This window comes from Aedes albopictus, chromosome 3, assembly GCF_035046485.1.
Source record: "Aedes albopictus strain Foshan chromosome 3, AalbF5, whole genome shotgun sequence".
NCBI lineage: Eukaryota > Metazoa > Arthropoda > Insecta > Diptera > Culicidae > Aedes > Aedes albopictus.
The window spans coordinates 72530745-72549748 of NC_085138.1; the positions used below are offsets into that span (position 1 = coordinate 72530745).

General features: G+C 42.3%; 1 protein-coding gene and 1 pseudogene across 2 annotated transcripts in view; both read left to right on the forward strand.

Annotated features, from left to right (window-relative positions):
* LOC109399785 (synaptogenesis protein syg-1) overlaps positions 1-19004 on the forward strand; it is a 611559-nt gene that overhangs the window by 35434 nt on the left and 557121 nt on the right. The gene's annotated exons all lie outside the window — the stretch shown is intronic.
* LOC134284245 (T-complex protein 1 subunit delta-like) lies at positions 1863-3279 on the forward strand (annotated as a pseudogene).

Genomic DNA, 19004 nt, shown 5'->3' on the forward strand with positions numbered 1-19004 from the left:
TCGATGAGATACAAACTTGGCGTCTTCGACAAAATTGTGAGTTTTTGGCTGCTATAGAAGTGCCCAGAACAAAGTATTGCAAAAAAATCAACACATAAAATTATATTGAGTAAAAACAGATTTTCATATGGAAAGCGGAACAATTTCAGCAAACTCGACTAGTCTTTGTTAGATAGATCGAAGTAACCATGTCGAAAATATTTAAATTTGCTTATAATCCATAATTCGTCAATGAACTCAACTTAAAATTTGATTTTGAGCTGATTTCCATCAATTTAATTTCAATTTCATCACTTCAATGTATGGATAGTGAAAATGTCAATCACTAGTATATGTTTAGGTTAACGTAAAAGCCTATCAAAGTTACATGATTTACAATATCTTATCAACATTGTGCCTAAATGGTGATGACAGTATAAATAAACATTGGTTCTACTATGAAATGGATAACCATTTACCAAGCTACTTTGATCTATCTAACAAAGACGAGTTGAATTTGCTTGAAATGTGTCATTTTTCATATGAAAATCTGTTTTTACTCAATATAATTTTATGTGTTGATTTTTTCGCAATACTTTGTTCGGGGCACTTTTGTAGCAGCCAAAAACTCACAATTTTGTCGAAGACGCCAAGTTTGTATCTCATCGATTTTCAAAGTTAGAACTGCTTTTCCATGAAAAAAATCGTATTTTCAAAATTCAATAAAAAGCTTTAAACAAAAAAAATACCTACAGTGTTTTCACCATAAATAGAACAGAGTACGATCTTTCCAATGCAACCGGGTGATTGAAAATCCATTTGCTCCTCTTTGAAATATGATATTTTGAAAAAAAGTGATTTTTCGATGAAAAATGCTAATATCTTCTTAACTATGAGAGTTAGAACTTTGAGCTTTTTGGAAAAAATATGCGTCGTTGATAGTTCTAAAAGTGCTCGGAACAAAGTATTTACGAGAAACGAACGAATTAAAAGTTATTTCAGGAAAACTGAAATTTATGGATCACCCTAACATGAATCTGTTAAAAAATTATAAGTTAGGAACCATAAGAGATAGAATAATGGTTTCTTCGGCAAACTTGCTCTAAATAAGTTCTTTTACAACTTTGTAGAACATTTTGTGAACGTACATAAAACTATTAAAAAGCAGATGTTTGGATCAGCGAAGCTAAAGGGATCACCCTAATTTCACAATAATGAGAAAAAAGGTCGAAAAATAAGAAGAAAGTTTCCCAAAGACACCATGTATCTAAAACTTATGTTTTAGGCACAAACATTTTTGTCTTCGTAAATACGGCTCTGGACCCATTGTGCATTGCGTTGAAGAGAAAAATGGTTAAAGGTTAAATGATTGAGTTAACCCTTGAGCGATCGCGCTGTTGTATTTTGTACAACACGATGAAAAAATCTCGCTTTTTGTACTCAGCATTAGCGTGGTGCTGACGCAGGTAGTCAACCACGCGAGTTAAGGAAGGTTAAAATTCTACAACATTGATTCGACATCTATCGCATGAAATAATGGTCTATGTAACCGAAACGTGAAACGTGCGAGTAGCTACCACACGATATTGTGCTGTGGAAGTGCTCGCAGAAAATTAAGCTGGGAAGCATGCTTTGTCCCTGTTGGAGCTGTACAGATTTTTGGATAGTTCATCCTTGCTGTCCATTATGGTTTGGACGTGGTTTCTTCCACGCCACAATTTTTACTTGTTATAGGTAGTAGTTATACATTTGTTTTAAATAATGATCTTTTCATAAATTGTTGCTTACGTTTAATTTGATGGCTTAACTGCAGTGAATATTCCTGTTTTTACTGAAACTATGAGATTGAGTGAAATATTTTGTCACATATTTGAGCCGTAAAAATGGTCGTGAAACCAGCAATGCGCGCCGGGAAGCTCCAGGGCCAGGCCTACGAGGACAAAAGCAAACCGGCTGACATCCGCCAGAGCAACATCAACGCAGCCAAGGCCGTCTCCAATGCGATTTGTATCAGCTTGGGTCCCCGTGGTATGGACAAAATGATTCAAGCCGGCAACCGGGAGGTCACAGTTACCAACGATGGTGCCACCATCCTCAAGCAAATGAACGTGATCCATCCGGTAGCCAAGATGTTGGTCGAACTTTCCCGGGCACAGGGCGTCGAAGCGGGAGATGGCACCAGATCGGTTGTGGTCGTAGTTGGAGCTCTGCTGGATTCCGTGGAAAAGCTGCTGAGGATGGGAATCCACCCGACGGCCATTTCGGACGTGTTCCAGAAATGTTCGACCAAAGCGGTTGAAATCCTGACCAATCGCGAATCGCTGATCAAGAGTGCTTCAACGTCGCTGAACTCAAAGGCCGTTTCGCAGCACAGCAGCCAGTTGGCTCCGATCGCCGTGGATGCAGTTCTGAAGGTCGCCAAATCTCAATACGAGAGCGGATGCGATCTGAAGAACGTTAAGATCATTCGCAGCTTGGGAGGAACCATCGACGATACGGAGCTGGTTGATGGGGTGGTGTTTACTCAGTGATCGTGTGGTGTCAATGGACTGAAGCGTACGAAAAGGCCAAGATCGGTCTGATCCAATTCTGTATCTCAACACCTAAGACCGACATGGACCACAGCGTTGTCGTTTCGGATTATGCCGCCATTGATCGCGTGCTGAAGGAGGAACGTGCCTACATTTTAAACATCGTGAAGCAGATCAAGAAGGCCGGATGCAATGTGCTGTTGGTTCAGAAAACGATCCTTCGTGACGCCGTTTCGGATCTGGCCCTGCACTTCCTGGACAAGATCAAGGTGATGGTCGTGAAGGACGTGGAACGTGAAGATATCGAGTTTGTCCACAAAACGCTGAACTGCAGACCCATTGATTCGTTGGATCATTTCCTGTCGGAACATTTGGTTAACGCTGATCTGGTTGAGGAGGTTTCCAGTGGATCCAGCAAGTTTGTCAAGGTCACCGAAATCCAGAATATGGGCAGAACCGTTTCGATTGTTGTACGCTCAGACACTGGAAAGCGTTGATGCTTACTGTTTCCGGGCTTTCGCCAACATCCTGGAAGTTATTCCCTCGACCCTGGCCGAAAACGCCGATCTGAGTTCGATCGCGACCGTTACAGAGCTGCGCAACCGTTACGCTCAAGGTGAAAAGAATGCCGGAATCAACGTGCACAAGGGAGCCATCACCGATATTTTGGCGGAGAATGTGGTGCAACCGCATTACGTCGATTACGTTGGCCTCGGAAGCGGTTCGATCGATTCTTAAAATTGACAATATCATAAACACGATGTCGTAAAAAAATTCCATTTGTTGTTTCTGTGCTTGCTTATATCTACTCTCATTAATTTGACTTTCGCCATTTTCCCCCACATCGCGCAACAAATAGGGTAAGTGTACCAATTATGGCTATAGTACCAATTATTCGTCACAGTTGATTTTCACCCTTTATCGATGTAAATCAACAATAACAAAAATGTAAACAACAGATGACGTTCACAAAAGGTGGTTGCCCTCATTTAAATTCCACATTTTGCTCAAATTATGGTAGAAACAAATCATTTTCCTTAAAATTTCGGCTTTCTTGCACCTAATATCGCCATAGTGTACCAGTTATGGCTAATCCCATAAGGAATGCATGCAAATAGTGCGAAAAGGAACCGAAGTTAAAAAATGTAGCCATAACTGGTACAGGGTTCCTATTATTGGCACACGCTATAATAAATACTAAAAGAAGTTTTGGCTCCGTTTCTATATTTTTCCTGTTAAGTATGGAAACTACGCTATCTTTTAACATATTGTTGACATTCGTTGGTCTTCTCGTTATTTTTGTACAAATAGTTTTCCTTAGGTAGTGCCATAATTGGTACAGGCACCCTACATTGATTTTTTTTTCTGGAGAAGATCACCACGCTAAGTATGAACATTACTTTTGTATAGCGCATTTAGTTCACCACTGGACTATCGCACAAGTTTTCATGAGTGCTCTCCTCTCTCCTCTTCTTGGCGTAACGTCCTCACTTGGACAAAGCCTGCTTCTCAGCTTAGTGTTCAATGAGCACTTCCACAGTTTTTAACTGAGAGCTTCCTCTGCCAATGACCATTTTGCATGTGTATATCGTGTGGCAGGCACGAAGATACTCTATGCCCAAGGAAGTCAAGGAAATTTCCTTTACGAAAAGATCCTGGACATGAGTGCGAAAACGCGAATAAAATTGCGCGATGGCATCAAATCAACTCGGTGTCTTCAGAGCACTTATTCAGCATAGATTGAAGAAATAGTGCGCCGAAGACATCAACTTGATTTGATGTAACCGTGCACTCTTATTTACGTTTTCGCACTTATGAAGACATAGTGCGCAGTCCAGTGGTGAACTAAATGCAGTATATTTTCTGGAAACGCTAACATGTTCCAAATCGGTATTGCAGGCAAGTACGATGATTTTGCTTACTCGATTGCTCCTGATCCACTCGTCGTTTCCAGCCAATGTCCACCTTCTTCACTTGAACTGTCAACGTACATCGACTCATCACTGGGACGCACCGAAGTTGGCATTATGGAAGCCCTGGAGCCCCCCACCACAGTCGCGCCATTCCAGCCAGCGTTCAGCAGTCGTCCCGGGCCTGCGTGTGGGAGTGGCGAAAGGGTCTTCCAACACGTACCTCAAGGCAAGTTGAATTTAAATATTCAGTCGACGACCTCTGATGCGTCAATTGTTTCTAGACAACTTTCGCTGGAAGAAATGCAACGTATCCCACAAGCTGACGATGACGAAACACCGCAAACAACACGAACGATCAGCCATCAGGACGAACTAGGCTCTGGAATCTCGGTAGGTATATTACCAGAATGTTAGAGGGCTGAGGACAAAGATTCAGGATTTTTATGCCTCAGTGACTGCCTCGCTTTACGATGTAATCGTGTTGACTGAAACGTGGTTAGACGAAGTGATTCCGTCGGGTATGCTGTTCAGTAACGACTACGCTGTTTTTCGTGGTGATCGCAATGCGCTGACAAGCACCAAGAAACGGTCCGGTGGTACTCTTATTGCTGTGAAGAACATCATTCCGTCCAGTTTGATTCCGAGCAATGAAAACAGCATTGAGCATGTTTGGGTGTCTTTGACCATGGCGCAACGTTCTATTGCTATTGGAGCAGTGTATATCCCACCAGACAAAGCGTCGGATGTACAAACAACAAATCGTCATATCGCCAGCATGGAATCTGTAATCTCTTCTCTCGGACACAACGCAGTTGCAGTGTTTGGTGACTAGAACCGGTCAGGGCTTCGTTGGATGCAAAACGTGGAGCACTCCTGTTCGGTGGATGTCACAGCTTCATCCTTGACACAATCAAACACGGCATTGGTTGACGGAATGAGTTCAAACAACATGCGTCAACTGAACTACATGAAGAATCGCTTTGGAAACACGTTAGATTTGCTGTTCGTCAATGAAGAGCTGGTGGATGATTTTACGATTGAAGATGTTGTATCTTGCCATCTTGCCAATCGACGTCTGCCATCAACCCTTCTCGTGTACCATCAACAATTGTGAACCTCTGCTTGAAGAATATGTTGACGAGTTTGATGCCCATGCATTCGACTTCAAAAAAACGGACTTCGATGGGTTGCGCCGGCACTTGTCGGCACTTGACTGGTCAATTGTGACAGAATGTGCGAACCTCGACGATGCCGTTGAGAACTTCACGAGTATCCTTCAAAACGCTTTTACTTTGTTTGTTCCACTGCGACGTCTCCCAAAAAAGCCGCCTTGGTCTAATCCTGAATTACGCCGCCTGAGAAGGAACTGCAAAGCAGCAAAAAGAACCTATCGTAGGCATCGCACAGAAATGAATAAGTTATCGTTCCAGTTCGCTAGCTGCCAGTATCGCAGTTTGAATATCAGATTGTATCGTCGTCATGCCATCCGTACAGAGCGTAATCTAAAACATAACCCAAAAAGATTCTGGAACTTCGTGAAGTCTAAACGTAAAGAGACTGGACTGCCGTCGTCTCTTCATTTGGATCAAAAAAGGGCCAATACGTCATCGGATAAGTGCGAACTTTTCGCTTCGTTCTTTAGTTCAGTGTTCGATTCGAACTCCTGCAATGCCACCAGTACCGAGGCTGCTCTGGAACTTACTCCTGCTGGAAGTGTGGACGTTAATACATTCGAGGTGTCGCCTGAAGAAATTCAGAAAGCTGAGAGAAAACTAAAATCCTCCTTCCAACCCGGACCAGACGGAATTGCTGCGTGTGTCCTGAAAAGGTGCTGTCAGCAGTTATGCCAACCTCTCCAATACTTGTTCAACCTTTCTTTGAGCAACTCTACCTTCCCTACGCGCTGGAAAGCATCGTACATGTTCCCGATACATAAGAAAAGCAGCAAAATGACGTGCGAAGTTATCGCGGAATCACATCGCTTTGTGCATGCTCCAAACTTTTTGAAATCATTGTCTCGGAACATTTGTTTTACCAGACAAAGCATTACATTTCCACAAGCCAGCATGGATTTTTCCCTGGAAGAAGTATCTCGACGAATTTGTGCGAATTTGCGTCTTTTTGTCTGCGCAACATCGGGCAGGATCGGCAAATAGACGCCATATACACCGATCTTAAGGCAGCATTCGACAAGGTTAATCACTCCATACTGCTAGATAAGCTGAATAAACTGGGATGCTCGTCCGGCTTTGTTGCATGGCTCCGATCGTACCTCTGTGGAAGAAAATTAGCCGTGAAAATCGGATCGTCTATTTCACGCTGGTTCGAAAACCCTTCCGGTGTACCGCAAGGCAGCAATTTAGGCCCACTATTGTTCTCGTTGTTCATTAACGATGCCTTGTTACATATTGGGGAATGCTTTTGTCTGGGTTACGCTGACGATTTTAAGCTGTACATTGTTATCAACGGTGTTGAAGATTGTCGCAGACTCCAAACTTTGCTTGAGATGTTTGCAACTTGGTGCCAAGCAAATAAGATGGAACTCAGCATCCCCAAATGCTTCGTCATAAGCTACCACCATAAAATGAATCCGTTATTTTTCGAGTACACGATTGGAGGCGAACTGGTACAAAGAACTGAAACGATCCGGGACTTAGGTGTAACTCTCGACTCAGCTCTCTCGTTCAGAAATCACCACGAAGAGATCATCGATAAGGCTCGCCGTCAACTTGGGTTTGTCAGCAAACTGAATAAGGAGTTCAGAGATCCGTACACGCTCAAATCTCTGTACGTAAGTCTCGTTCGGCCTCTTCTAGAAACCGCGTCGATAGTATGGGATCCCTATCACAGCACTGTGGCCTCTCGAATTGAGTCTGTTCAGAAGAGATTCGTGAGATTTGCACTGCGTAACTTGCCGTGGAATGATCCGCAGAATCTGCCACCGTATGAGAGTCGATGTCAACTAATTGGGCTGGATACGTTGACGCAAAGAAGAAAAAGAGCCAAGGCTATCTTCATAGCTAAATTACTTGCTGCTGAAATTGATGCGCCAAACTTGCTGGTGCTAGTTAACATCAATGTTCCTGGCTATGCTACTCGCCGACCCGAATTCTTTAGGCTGCCTTTTAGACGGTGGGATTATACTTCCCAAGAACCAATTCGAGCAATGATGGAATGTTTTAACCATGTGGTGCACTTGTATGACTTTAATGTAACGACAAATAATTTTAAGAGTAGACTTTCACGTTTTGTGTTTAACTAGTTGTAAGAACTTATTCATTAAGACACATCAGTCGGATGAAATAAACAATAATAATAATAATAATAATAATAATAACATGATAACAATAAAACTTGTACATACCAGTAAAAATACAATCTACTTTTTCCACTACCTTGAAGGCATCCCCGTCTGTCGTGCCGTTACTTGCTGGACAAATCCTGTCGTGTTCGGTTCCGTCTCTAGCATGTAGTAGATGTAGGGTAAACACTGCAGAAACGGGAATATCTGTAAAACTAGCACCTTTTTCTACCTATTGTGCATTGTAAATTGTGTTCTTCAAGTCAGTAAGTGTTGCAAGTGTTGCAAAAACGTTACAAATTGTTCCGTTTCAACAACCGGGGCAATACGTCCCGTCAAAAGAAAGACTTCCAGCCCTGTGATAAAACTGTCTTCCAGAGGGTAATTCCTCCACATGGTTTTCCTAGGAGGGTCTTTCAATAACTGTTTAACGGCATAAAAATAGCACAAGAGAACCTAACTAGCTTTGTTTACAATGAACTCTGCTTACGAGAGGCAAAATTTTACGACTAAAATATAAACGACTCATAAAAAAGTGATCATTTTCCATAACAAAATCGGAAAGATCCAATAAAGAAGTAGGGGTGGGAGCAATAATGAATTACAAAATTCCCATAAACAAATCAAAAAGTGCATAAATAAATCAAAATTTCCCATAAATAATTGATTTTCGAACAATAAAAAATGTCGAAATTCCCACGTATAATTCAATAATTACAATAAATAAATAATTTTTTTTCCAAAAAAGTTTAAATTTTCCATAAATAAATTTGATTTTTCCATAAATATTTAAAAAATTCCCAATATATAAACACCAAAAAAGCAATTGAAAATTTAGCAATAAGTACGAAACAATGCGCAATTAACTTGAATGTAATTCTAGCTAAGAGTATCGTCCAAGCCATGCGGCGAAGCCGCATAGAGGATTAAGGAACTGAGGCGGCAGAAGGCCGCCGAAGTTTCCGAAATCCGTCGCGCCGTAACTGCGGCGATTCGGTTCTAGACAATCCACAGATCCAAGAATTTGCCCGGAAGAATGCGACCAGAGATGTTATCCCTTTTTAAAGTCCGACGAGCGTAAGCGAGTTCGGACAGCAAGCGATTGTCTGTTAAATTGCACACATAGTTTCAGGCCTTCTATCATAGCTCTATGATGTCTCTCTCTCTCTTCTTGGCGTAATGTCCTCATTGGGACAAAGCCTGCTTCTCAGATTAGTGTTCTATGAGCACTTCCACAGTTATTAACTGAGAGCTTCCTCTGCCAATGACCATTTTGCATGCGTATATCGTGTGGCAGGCACGAAGATACTCTATGCCCAAGGATGTCAAGGAAATTTCCTTTACGAAAAGATCCTGGACCGACCGGGAATCGAACCCGTCACCCTCAGCATGGTCATGCTGAATACCCGTGCGTTTACCGCCTCGGCTATATGGGCCCGTACCTCCGCTGACCCCAGTACAACCCGGAATATATCCGGAATGGTTCCGGACATTACATGGCCACTTCAGTATAATAAATTAGCACCAATTTATGATCGATTGAGGGCGACTTAAAAAAATCGGATGAAAATTGACAAAACACCAGGTCGGCCGTATTTCCCATTTTCCAAGATAACTTTAAAAAGAAGAAGTTAACAACCTATATTAATCGCTGTCATCCCAACTTGCAATGATCATACTAAATGCTATTTGTTCTAAAAGAAAAAAACACTCCTTCTCCATTTCTCGTGTTTTATCATTTCTACTCGAACATGTAACGCTTGCTCAAATGCAAATTAATCGTTTAATTTAATGTCTTATCTCTTTATCAGCCCCGGTCTCGGTCTCGGCTGACGGTCCTTTTTTTTCCACCTCCAACGGAAAAGGTTACTCTCATTTTTCTTGATTCCGGGATCCACGCTTTTATTTTCACATCGTTCTCTGCACTTTCTCCCTCCCAACAACAACGCAACGTGCCCCTTTCCGGTCGGGTGACTGCTTTTTGTCCGAAAATTGAACGGATAATTTATTCCACGACAGTTGTTACCTGTCGGACGGCCGCCATCGACCATGTTCTTTTGACCGTTCTCGAATGGACTGTCGTGTCCATCCATCCATCCATCCATCTATCCTGATGACGTGGGTGACGTTTGTTTCTCCTTCTTATACCGTGACGTTTCCGAGATGTCCCATATCGGGAAGAGTCTGCAGATAAGAGTGGTCGGGTCGGTTACTCCTCTTCAGCTTCCCAAAATAATTTGATTGACTATTTTGGTTGATCATGAGATTTTGTTAGCTCGGAAAATAAAAATTGTCTAATCCTTCCAATGAAATCGGTAAGTCAAATAGAGACTACCATGTCCAGTTAGCAACTTTTCGACTGTCGTGTTCCATTAGTAAGCAAACCACTTCGTCGGTTCACTCGTCTTCCCAGCATGTTTATCTAATCTTAAACTGATGATGTTCACTTCGTCGTCGCCGCTTCGTCTACACGCCCATCATTCCGGTTCCGGTCATCAAACTATCAAAGTGACCGAGACGAGACGGCCTCCGGAACGCTTTGCGTTCCGCACCCAAATTACCACTCGTCCGGAACCACACAGGTTGCTAACCCATTTAGTGGGGCCCATCCTTTCAAGTCCCCTCCACAGAAAAGTCCTCCCGGAAATGTCCTTGTCAGCTGCCTTTTCCTGAAAAAGGACCCCCTCGACATTCATTGAGGGAAAACCCTCTAGAATGTTGACCATTTCCCAAGGAGGGGAAACAGTTTCAAAAGTTGTTCAGCAGACACACAGTCGAATGCGGCAGTACGACTACACTGTTTCGAGTTGTGTTCTTCATTTCCAAGGGCGAGGCGTACAGGCCTTGGACACGAAGAGGGGTAGGTCTCTGGCAAAACTGTAATCAATCACGGCCGAGTGCTTGAACGGAAAACTTTTCTGCCATGCGGCAATTAAACTTGCCGGATAGAATCGGAGGGAACGTGGATTCGAGTGGCCGGGGAAACGGCAATCTGATTTGTACTGATTGCCATCAATTATGGGTTTGGAATTGATTAAGCGAGAATGGATTGGATTGTACATGGAATTTGAATCAGTGCTTGTGTGCGATATAAACTGTTGCCGATTTCGGTTGGAGCTATCAATCCGTTTTATCGACGTTTGGTTTGCATAATTATCTAAATGGCAACCAATGTTTTTGAATGACTTTCATCAGTTAGAAAGGGTTGTCGTAGGTCTGTATGATATTTGACAATAAGACATTTGAAGGGTTGCATCAATATAACGGATAATGTATATGAAACATTCTAATGTGACGTTACAACGTTTTGACGCCTTTTCGGTCAGATTTTCCACTATAACTTGTACATTCGACCGTAAACCCTCAGATATGATTGCATATTCGGATTCCTTGTAAAATAGTTTTCATCGGAAAAGTATGTTAAAATGGGAATGAGTACCGTGACGTTACAACATTGTAACGTCACGCTACAAGTCAGGAGTTTAAAAAAACCCTAGTTAATCCACCTAGCGGTGCTGGCGCCTTTCTCGTGCCTTCAAAAACCTATTTCAACAAAACTCAAGTGACATGTTGATGAATACCGTATCTTACCGATTTTGGCAACACGAGGTGAATTTTATGTTGCCAAAATGGGGTGTAGCCAAAATCGGTAAAAAATTGTGATTTTACAACTTGTATGCGTTATTTTGACTTATATTATCAATATGGACTATTCAAAAGTTACAAAACGCTCCCCTTAGGTGACGTTCATAAATTACGACATGGTTTAAAAAATGGTCGTGTTTTTAAACTTAATGAATATATTTTTTAAATAGAGGTAAAGCTGAAAAGATGTATTTAAGATGATTTTACGATAAAAAATGTTGTAAAAAATTTGTGTTGCGAAAATCGATAAAAAAAATTGTTGCCAAAATCGGGTGTTGCCCAAATCGGCAAAAAAAAGTTGCCAAAAACGGGTGTTGCCAAATCCGGGAAGAAAATGTTACCAAAAACGGGTGTTGCCAAAATCGGGAGTAGAAAAAACCGGGTGTTGCCAAAATCGGTAAGAAACTGTATAGCATTTTCATATGTTTAATGAAAATCCATTTTATGGCACCAGGAATCATATCGTTTATATAACTTTTGATGTTTGAGCCTCAAAATCTTAAGAAAAAGCCACTATCTTGAATTTTGGGTCGAAATCTTGGGTTTTAGACCGCTATCTTGGATATTCCAGTCATCATTTCTGGATTCCGGACATCTTCTCCATACCAAATATACCCTACCCATACAGGTACTCTTCGATATAACGTACAAAAAAGTTTTCTCTTTGTACGTTATATCGAAGTGTACGTTATATCGAAGCAGAGAAAAATTTAATATTTTTTATGCTAATATTCATGATTTCGACGTGAAATTAACCCCAAATAATGATTTCGGTGAAATTCACAAAATCAATAATGAAATACATGAGTTTTCATGTTCAAGTAATTTCGTTTTTTGTGCTTCGATATAACGTACATTTTGCTTCGATATAACATACACTAATTTTTTCCCAAATTTGCGCTAATTCTCGATAACAAGGTTAATACTGCAAGAAAACATTGATTTGAGTGCTTTCGTAGCTTATCCGAGGGTTATTCCTGGGAAAAATCCAAATTGTCAATGTTGTACGTTATATCGAAGCAAAATGTACGTTATATCGAATTCGCTATATCGAGGGTACGCTATATCGAGGATACGTTATATCGAAGAATACATGTATTGCATATTTATAGGGTCTAAAACTTCATTGAACAGCCGTCTTCCTGAATTTTGAGCTGCCATCTAAGATAAACTGGTCGTAATTTTTAGAGTCGACATCTTCCCCATAACAAATATTCCCATGTTGCATAGTTTTGGGGCCAAAAATTCCATGAAATAGCTGCCATCTTAAATTTGGAGCCGCCATTTTGGATATTTTGGTCGTCAATTTTGGACTCCGGAAATCTTCCCCATACCAAATATACCCTACCCATATTGAATGCTTTTAGAGCCTAAAACTCCATTTAACAGCAGCTATCTTAAACCGCCAATTTTAAACCGCCATCTTGGATTTAGACCGCCATCTTGGATATTCAAAAAAAACATCCATATTGAATTGTTTTAGGACCTAAAACTACATCAAATAGTCGTTATCTTGAATTTTAGACCGCCATCTTCGATATTCTGGTCGCCATGTTTGGACACCCGGCATCTTCCCCATACGAAATATACCCATGTTGCATGGGTTTAGGGACTTAAACTCCATTGAACAACCGCCATCTTGAATGTTGAACCGCCATCTTGAATTTTGAACTGTCATTTTGGAAATTCTGACTGCTATTTATGAACTCCGGACATCTTTATACCAGTTACATACACTTATATTTCTTGGATTTAGGATCTAAAACTCCATTGAACAGCAGCCATCTTGAATATTCAGCTGCCAACTTTGATTTTAGACCGCCATCTTGGATATTCTGGTCTCCAGATTTGGACTCCTGACATCTTTCTCATACCAAATATATCCATATTGCATGGATTTAGGGCCTAAAACTAAATTAAATAGCCGCCATCTTGGATATTAGACCGCCATCTTGGATATTCTGGTCGCCATTTTTGGACTCCGGACATTTTCCCCATAACAAACATACCCGCCCATGTTGCATGGTTTTAGGGCTTTAAACTCCATCAAACAACCACCATATTGAATGATGAGCGGCCATCTTGGATTTTAGACCGCCATCTTGGATATTCTGAACGCCATTTTTGAACTCCGGACACCTTCCCCACACCAAATATACCCATATTGCATGGTTTTAGGGACATAAACTCAATTAAACAACCACCATCTTGAATTTTGAGGCGCCATATTGGATTTCAGACCGCCGTCTTGGATATTGTGACCGCTATTTTTGGACTCCGGAAATCTTCCCCATACCAAATATACCCATATTGCATGGTTTAGAGCCTAAACTTCCTTTAAACGTCGCCATCTTGAATTTTGAGCCGCCATCTTGGATGTTAGGCCGCCATCTTGGATGTTAGGCCGCCATCTTGGATATTCTGGTCGCCACGTTTGGACTCCGGACATCTTCTCTTTACCAAATATACCCATATTGCACATCTTCTCCATACCAAATATACCCATATTGCATGGTTTGGGGCCTAAAACTCCATTGAAGAGCCGCCATCTTGAATTTGGAGCCACCATCTTGGATTCTGGTCCGCCATCGTGGATATTCTAGCCACCATTTTGGGACTCTGCACATCTTCTCTATACAAACTATACCCTTATTGCATGGATTGGGGCCTAAAACTCCATTAAAAAGCCGCCATATTGAATTTTGAGCCGCCATCTTGGATATTTGACCGCCATCTTGGATATTCTGGAGGCTATTTTTGAGTTCCGGGCATCTTCCTCATACCAAATATACCCATATTGCATGGTTTTGGATTAAAAATTTTCAACCGCCATCTTGGATTTTAGACCGCCATCTTGGCTCGATATTGGGGATTTTCTGGTCTCCAGTATTTATTTCCGCACAAAATTCGTCAACCATGCTAAAGGTTACAAAAATCGGCGCAGCTTGATGTGTCGCATGATGGGGCTTGGTTCAGTTTTATGTATGAGCAGTTCCACCGGTGCTGGTCCAGATCACTAAAATGTCCATAACTCCGGAACGCCTAGACCGATCCTAACCATTTTCAATACCAAACAATGCGGTGATATTCCGGTTCGATTCGTGCTATAATCCGTATAATCGGTCAATGGGAAGTGCCTTAAAAGTGAGTGACCTTTTTTGTACACAGACATACATACACACATACACACATACGCACATACACACATACAGACATCATCTCAATTCGTCGAACTGAGTTGATTGGTATATGTGACTTGACCCTCCGAGCCTTCTATCGAAAATACGATTTTTGAGTGAACATTAGCCTTTCAGTACACTTTGGTATACGAGAAAGGCAAAAAAAAACGTTTGAGAACAAATTCTAGAGGCTCGGCTACTTACTTACTAACTTTCATTCACTGTTGTGTAGAGGGTCAAATAGGCAAATCTAACGCAAGCTAACGATCCCTCCGCATCTGGTGGCAGGAATGAGAACCCTATGAAAAACGTGACTCCGCCAAAATTTTCCATGGCGCAGCATAGGCAAAGTGCACTTTTTTCACTTTTTTATATCGAATTCCGCATCGTAGAGAAAGAAACGAGCACTTTTTAGAAAGAATATTTAATTCTCTTTCAGATGCGCTTAGTTCCGGTAGGTACTTACGAACAATTTATGTGATTAATTTGAGGAGCTCTTGCTATGCCTCCGGAGGGCGATCTTCCGGATTTTTTGTAAGCTGGCCAATCCGGTGTCTGTCGGCATGGGCATCGAGAATGGTGATATTAGAAGCCATTGCAAATGGAAAATAGCAACTTCTAGAGCAAAACATGAGTAAAATTTGACGACAAAAAAATGACTTTTTTATGTAAACAAACGATTTTCTCCTTATCTCAAAAAGCGCCTCTACAATTGGGGGTCATCTGAATTTGCCTATAGAAAGATCTCCATCCTGGGTGATTACCCGCCTTTGCCTTGACATGTGTCCATGCCAAATTTCTGTCGATTTGCTTGATTTCGTAATTGAGGCTGCGTCGCCTTGAGCCACTGCTGCGATATCCTGCTGGGTTCCAATCTAACGCTCACTTGCTGATTTCGTTTCCGTCCCTGCGTAGAGTGTGGCCGACCCACCTACACTTTCGTTCCCGAATTTCTGTCGCTATCGGCTTTTGATGTCATCAACGGTGGAGCTACAATTGTGAGGCCATCATGCATGAATTATATACCGCAGGCATCTGTTGATGAAGACCTGCAGTCGTTGAGTGTTCTCCACTGATACAGACCAAGTTTCACTGGCATACAGCAGTACAGATTTTACGTTCTAGGTTGAAAATCTGATTGATTTTTCCATACATTTCTTAAACTCGCAATAGCAGCCCTCGACTTCTTCATCCATGAACCTCTGCCGATTTAACTAGCCATTTAGCTACCAAGATATTGTAAGCTTTCAACATTCTCCACTGCTTGCACAGCTACTGTAAAGCTGGAAGGGTTGACCGTATTTACATCCAGCGACTTGGTCGTGTTGACGTTGGGCTGCCACTGCTATACTAACGATTTAGTTCACAATCAATCGCACCTAAGGGGTCATGCACAAATCACGTCACGCTTTTAAGGGGGAGGGGGGGGGGTGTTTACAGAAAGTGATGACCCATACAATAAATAATGAGGTCCCATACAAAAAGTGTAACATAGGGGAGAGGGGGGTTGAAAAAGGTCGATTTTTGCGTGACATAATTTGTGTATCACCCCTAACAGGATCTCGTTGATTGCGATGAGGAACAGTAGCGGTGATAGTATACAACCAGGCCTCACTACAGCATCGACTCGGATGGGATCGGTCAAGACACCGTTGAGCAGTACTCTGTTCAAAAATGCCCTGTACTGTGCTTCAATGAGGCCGATGATTTTCACAGGGACACCCTTGCGCCTGAGGGCTTCCCACATGTTTTCGTGATTGAGACGGCTAAAAGATTTTCGTAATCAATGGAATGGTAGAGAGACTCTTGGAATTCATTGATTTGCTCCAGGATAATACGTAGCGTGACAAAATGGTCCACACACAGGATCATCCGTCACGGAATCCAGTTTGCGGCCACCGGAGAGTTGCGTCAATTTTCTCCTGTATTCGGTTAAGGATAACAGGCATCGCAGCATTCAACTTGTGAAATTGGCAATACCGAGCAGAGGAAATAAAACTCAACAAAAGCATATTTTGATATGGAGATCATAAAGTGTTATTGGTTTGTTTGACATCAGAGGTAAAAATACTGGAAATAAAAGCTAAAATTTACACCTCGACCAACATCAGCATTTCATATTTAGCTTTTTTGAGAGCTAACCAATAGCAGCGAGCTATTTGGTTGATCTTCAAATATCAAATTTTGCTATATGTAAGAAGTCCCAAGAACAATTTTTTGCTACTATTTTCAGTACTTTTACCTCTTATATCAATCAAACCAATATCATGTTTTAATCGTCAGTACTTGACCTCTGCTCGAGAATCTATGTTCTCAACTTGTTACTGAATTAAATAATTGCCTAGAAATGTGAATTAAAATGATTATTCTACTTAAAATTAGAATTTGTTATTCTACATAAAATTTGAATTCGTCATGCAATTAAAAATGAATTACAGTCCACTATTTGTATCTTACCCTAGACAAATTGAAATCAATCTAATTTTAAGGCTATCTTCAATAGGAAACTGCACACATGCTTACTATACGATCGTTCCATTTTGAAGTCGTTTTTCATCGTGTTCTACAGCATACAACTAAACGAAATGTAGATCGTTCAGCAATCGAAAATTGTATCTAGCTTGGAGTAATATACGACAGTTCATACGAGACAGACGTGTCGCATTGTTCAACCGTACCCGGTCGAAGTTCTAACGAGTCCGAAACCCTACGTTGTTAGTGGTGCTATTTCGCCGTCGCGATACGAGCCCATTTGCAAAGGAGTAATTGTCCAGCCCTTTCCAGGCAGAAAGAAGGAAATTACCATACCTTTAGTTGGGGGAAAACGCTATCTGGCCGCTCTTTTGTGCCAAAAGTGGGAGAAGCGGAAAGGTGATCGAGTGGTGACTTTTCTTATGGACCAGAGGCTTCAAGCCGTTAAGTAAGCCTTCACATACCGTATTCCCGGCGACTGCCGGAACATTGGTCCTTCGAACCGGATGTGAAGGACATTCCAAAGTCCAAGAAGAGTTGTGGCCACGTTTGGCATGAAGAACCCGGTACGGTGTGAAAGTGAACCAATAGCTTCAACAAGTGTGAAATAGCGAGCAACGCTAGGCATATTGTATTGTCTGAGGCATAAAGCAGCCGAGCCTGATTGTGTCTTTTGTACTGAAAATTGTGAAGTACCTAGCCGACGCCACGCGGGCAGAGTGTGAATTGTTCTAGGTTCGAAACAATCGATTGTGCCTCACTATCCTATCTCGGTACGTGACTGTAAAGGTTCAGCGAACTGAAGTGACTCCACGCTGGCGTACCCAAGCCGAGTGAGAAGCGAACGTTCTCGATAGACGTGTTGTTGGAGGCAAAGCTTCCATCATTCCCCGGGTGGTTCTAGTGCTCGAAGAAAATCGGTAGCATCAAAACCGATCAAGTGCATTTAGTGATATTTGCGAACAGTGGTGCTCAAACTTTCCTTGGTGGCCCGAGTGCAATCTCGAAAGAACGTTCGACAGTTTTCCGTGTTCGCGATCGGGAAGGAGCTCGCACGTGCCGTTGCACCCACGTGTCGTCGCGTGTGCAAACCGTTAGTGTAGTCGCTCGGATAGTGACTTCGTCGCGAGATGGCCACCAAGAAGTTAAAGGACAAAAAGCTTAAAGAAAAGCTAGTCGCGCGGCGTTCGTTAGTGTCGTCACTCGAAACGGTCGAGTCGTTCGTCGAGAATTACGAAGAGGACCGTGATTTTCAGCAAGTGGCCGTGTGGTTGGACCTGCTAGACCAATTGTTTCGCGATCACGTGAAGGTCCAGGCGGACCTCGAAAAGCTCGACAGCGGAGATGCCCCGTTAGTCAAACACCTCCAAGAACGCAGGGAGTTCGAATCGCGATTTTGTGCTACCAAAGGCTGGTTGCTGAATAGGAGAGTGGCCGACCTGAACGCCACGATCAACGCTCCAGGTACTGCTCCACCACCGTCAACCAACTTTCATTTGCGGCTGCCGAAGATAGATTTGCCAAAGTTTGACGGCGATTATTCTCGATGGCTGGGATTTCGTGATACCTTCAAGTCCATGGTGCACGATGCCCATGATATTCCGCTGGTTGCCAAGCTGCAATTCTTGCTCCAGTCTTTAGAAGGTGATGCGCGAAAACCCTTCGAGACGGTGGACATTGTGGGAGCCAATTACGTCACCACCTGGGAGGCCCTCCTAAAGCGCTACGATAACAAGCGCTTTCTGAAGAAGCAGCTGTACCGGACCTTGCACGATCTCCCACCAATCCGGAAAGAATCAGCACAGGATCTCCACAACCTCGTTGATGAGTTTCAACGCCACGTCAAAGCGTTGGGAAAACTGGGTGAAGCCGTGGAAACCTGGGATACCCCGCTGGTGTGTATGCTTTCCTACAAGATCGACCCAGCTACCCTTCGTGCGTGGGAAGAGCATGCTGCAACATCAGACGACGTTGGGTATGAGGC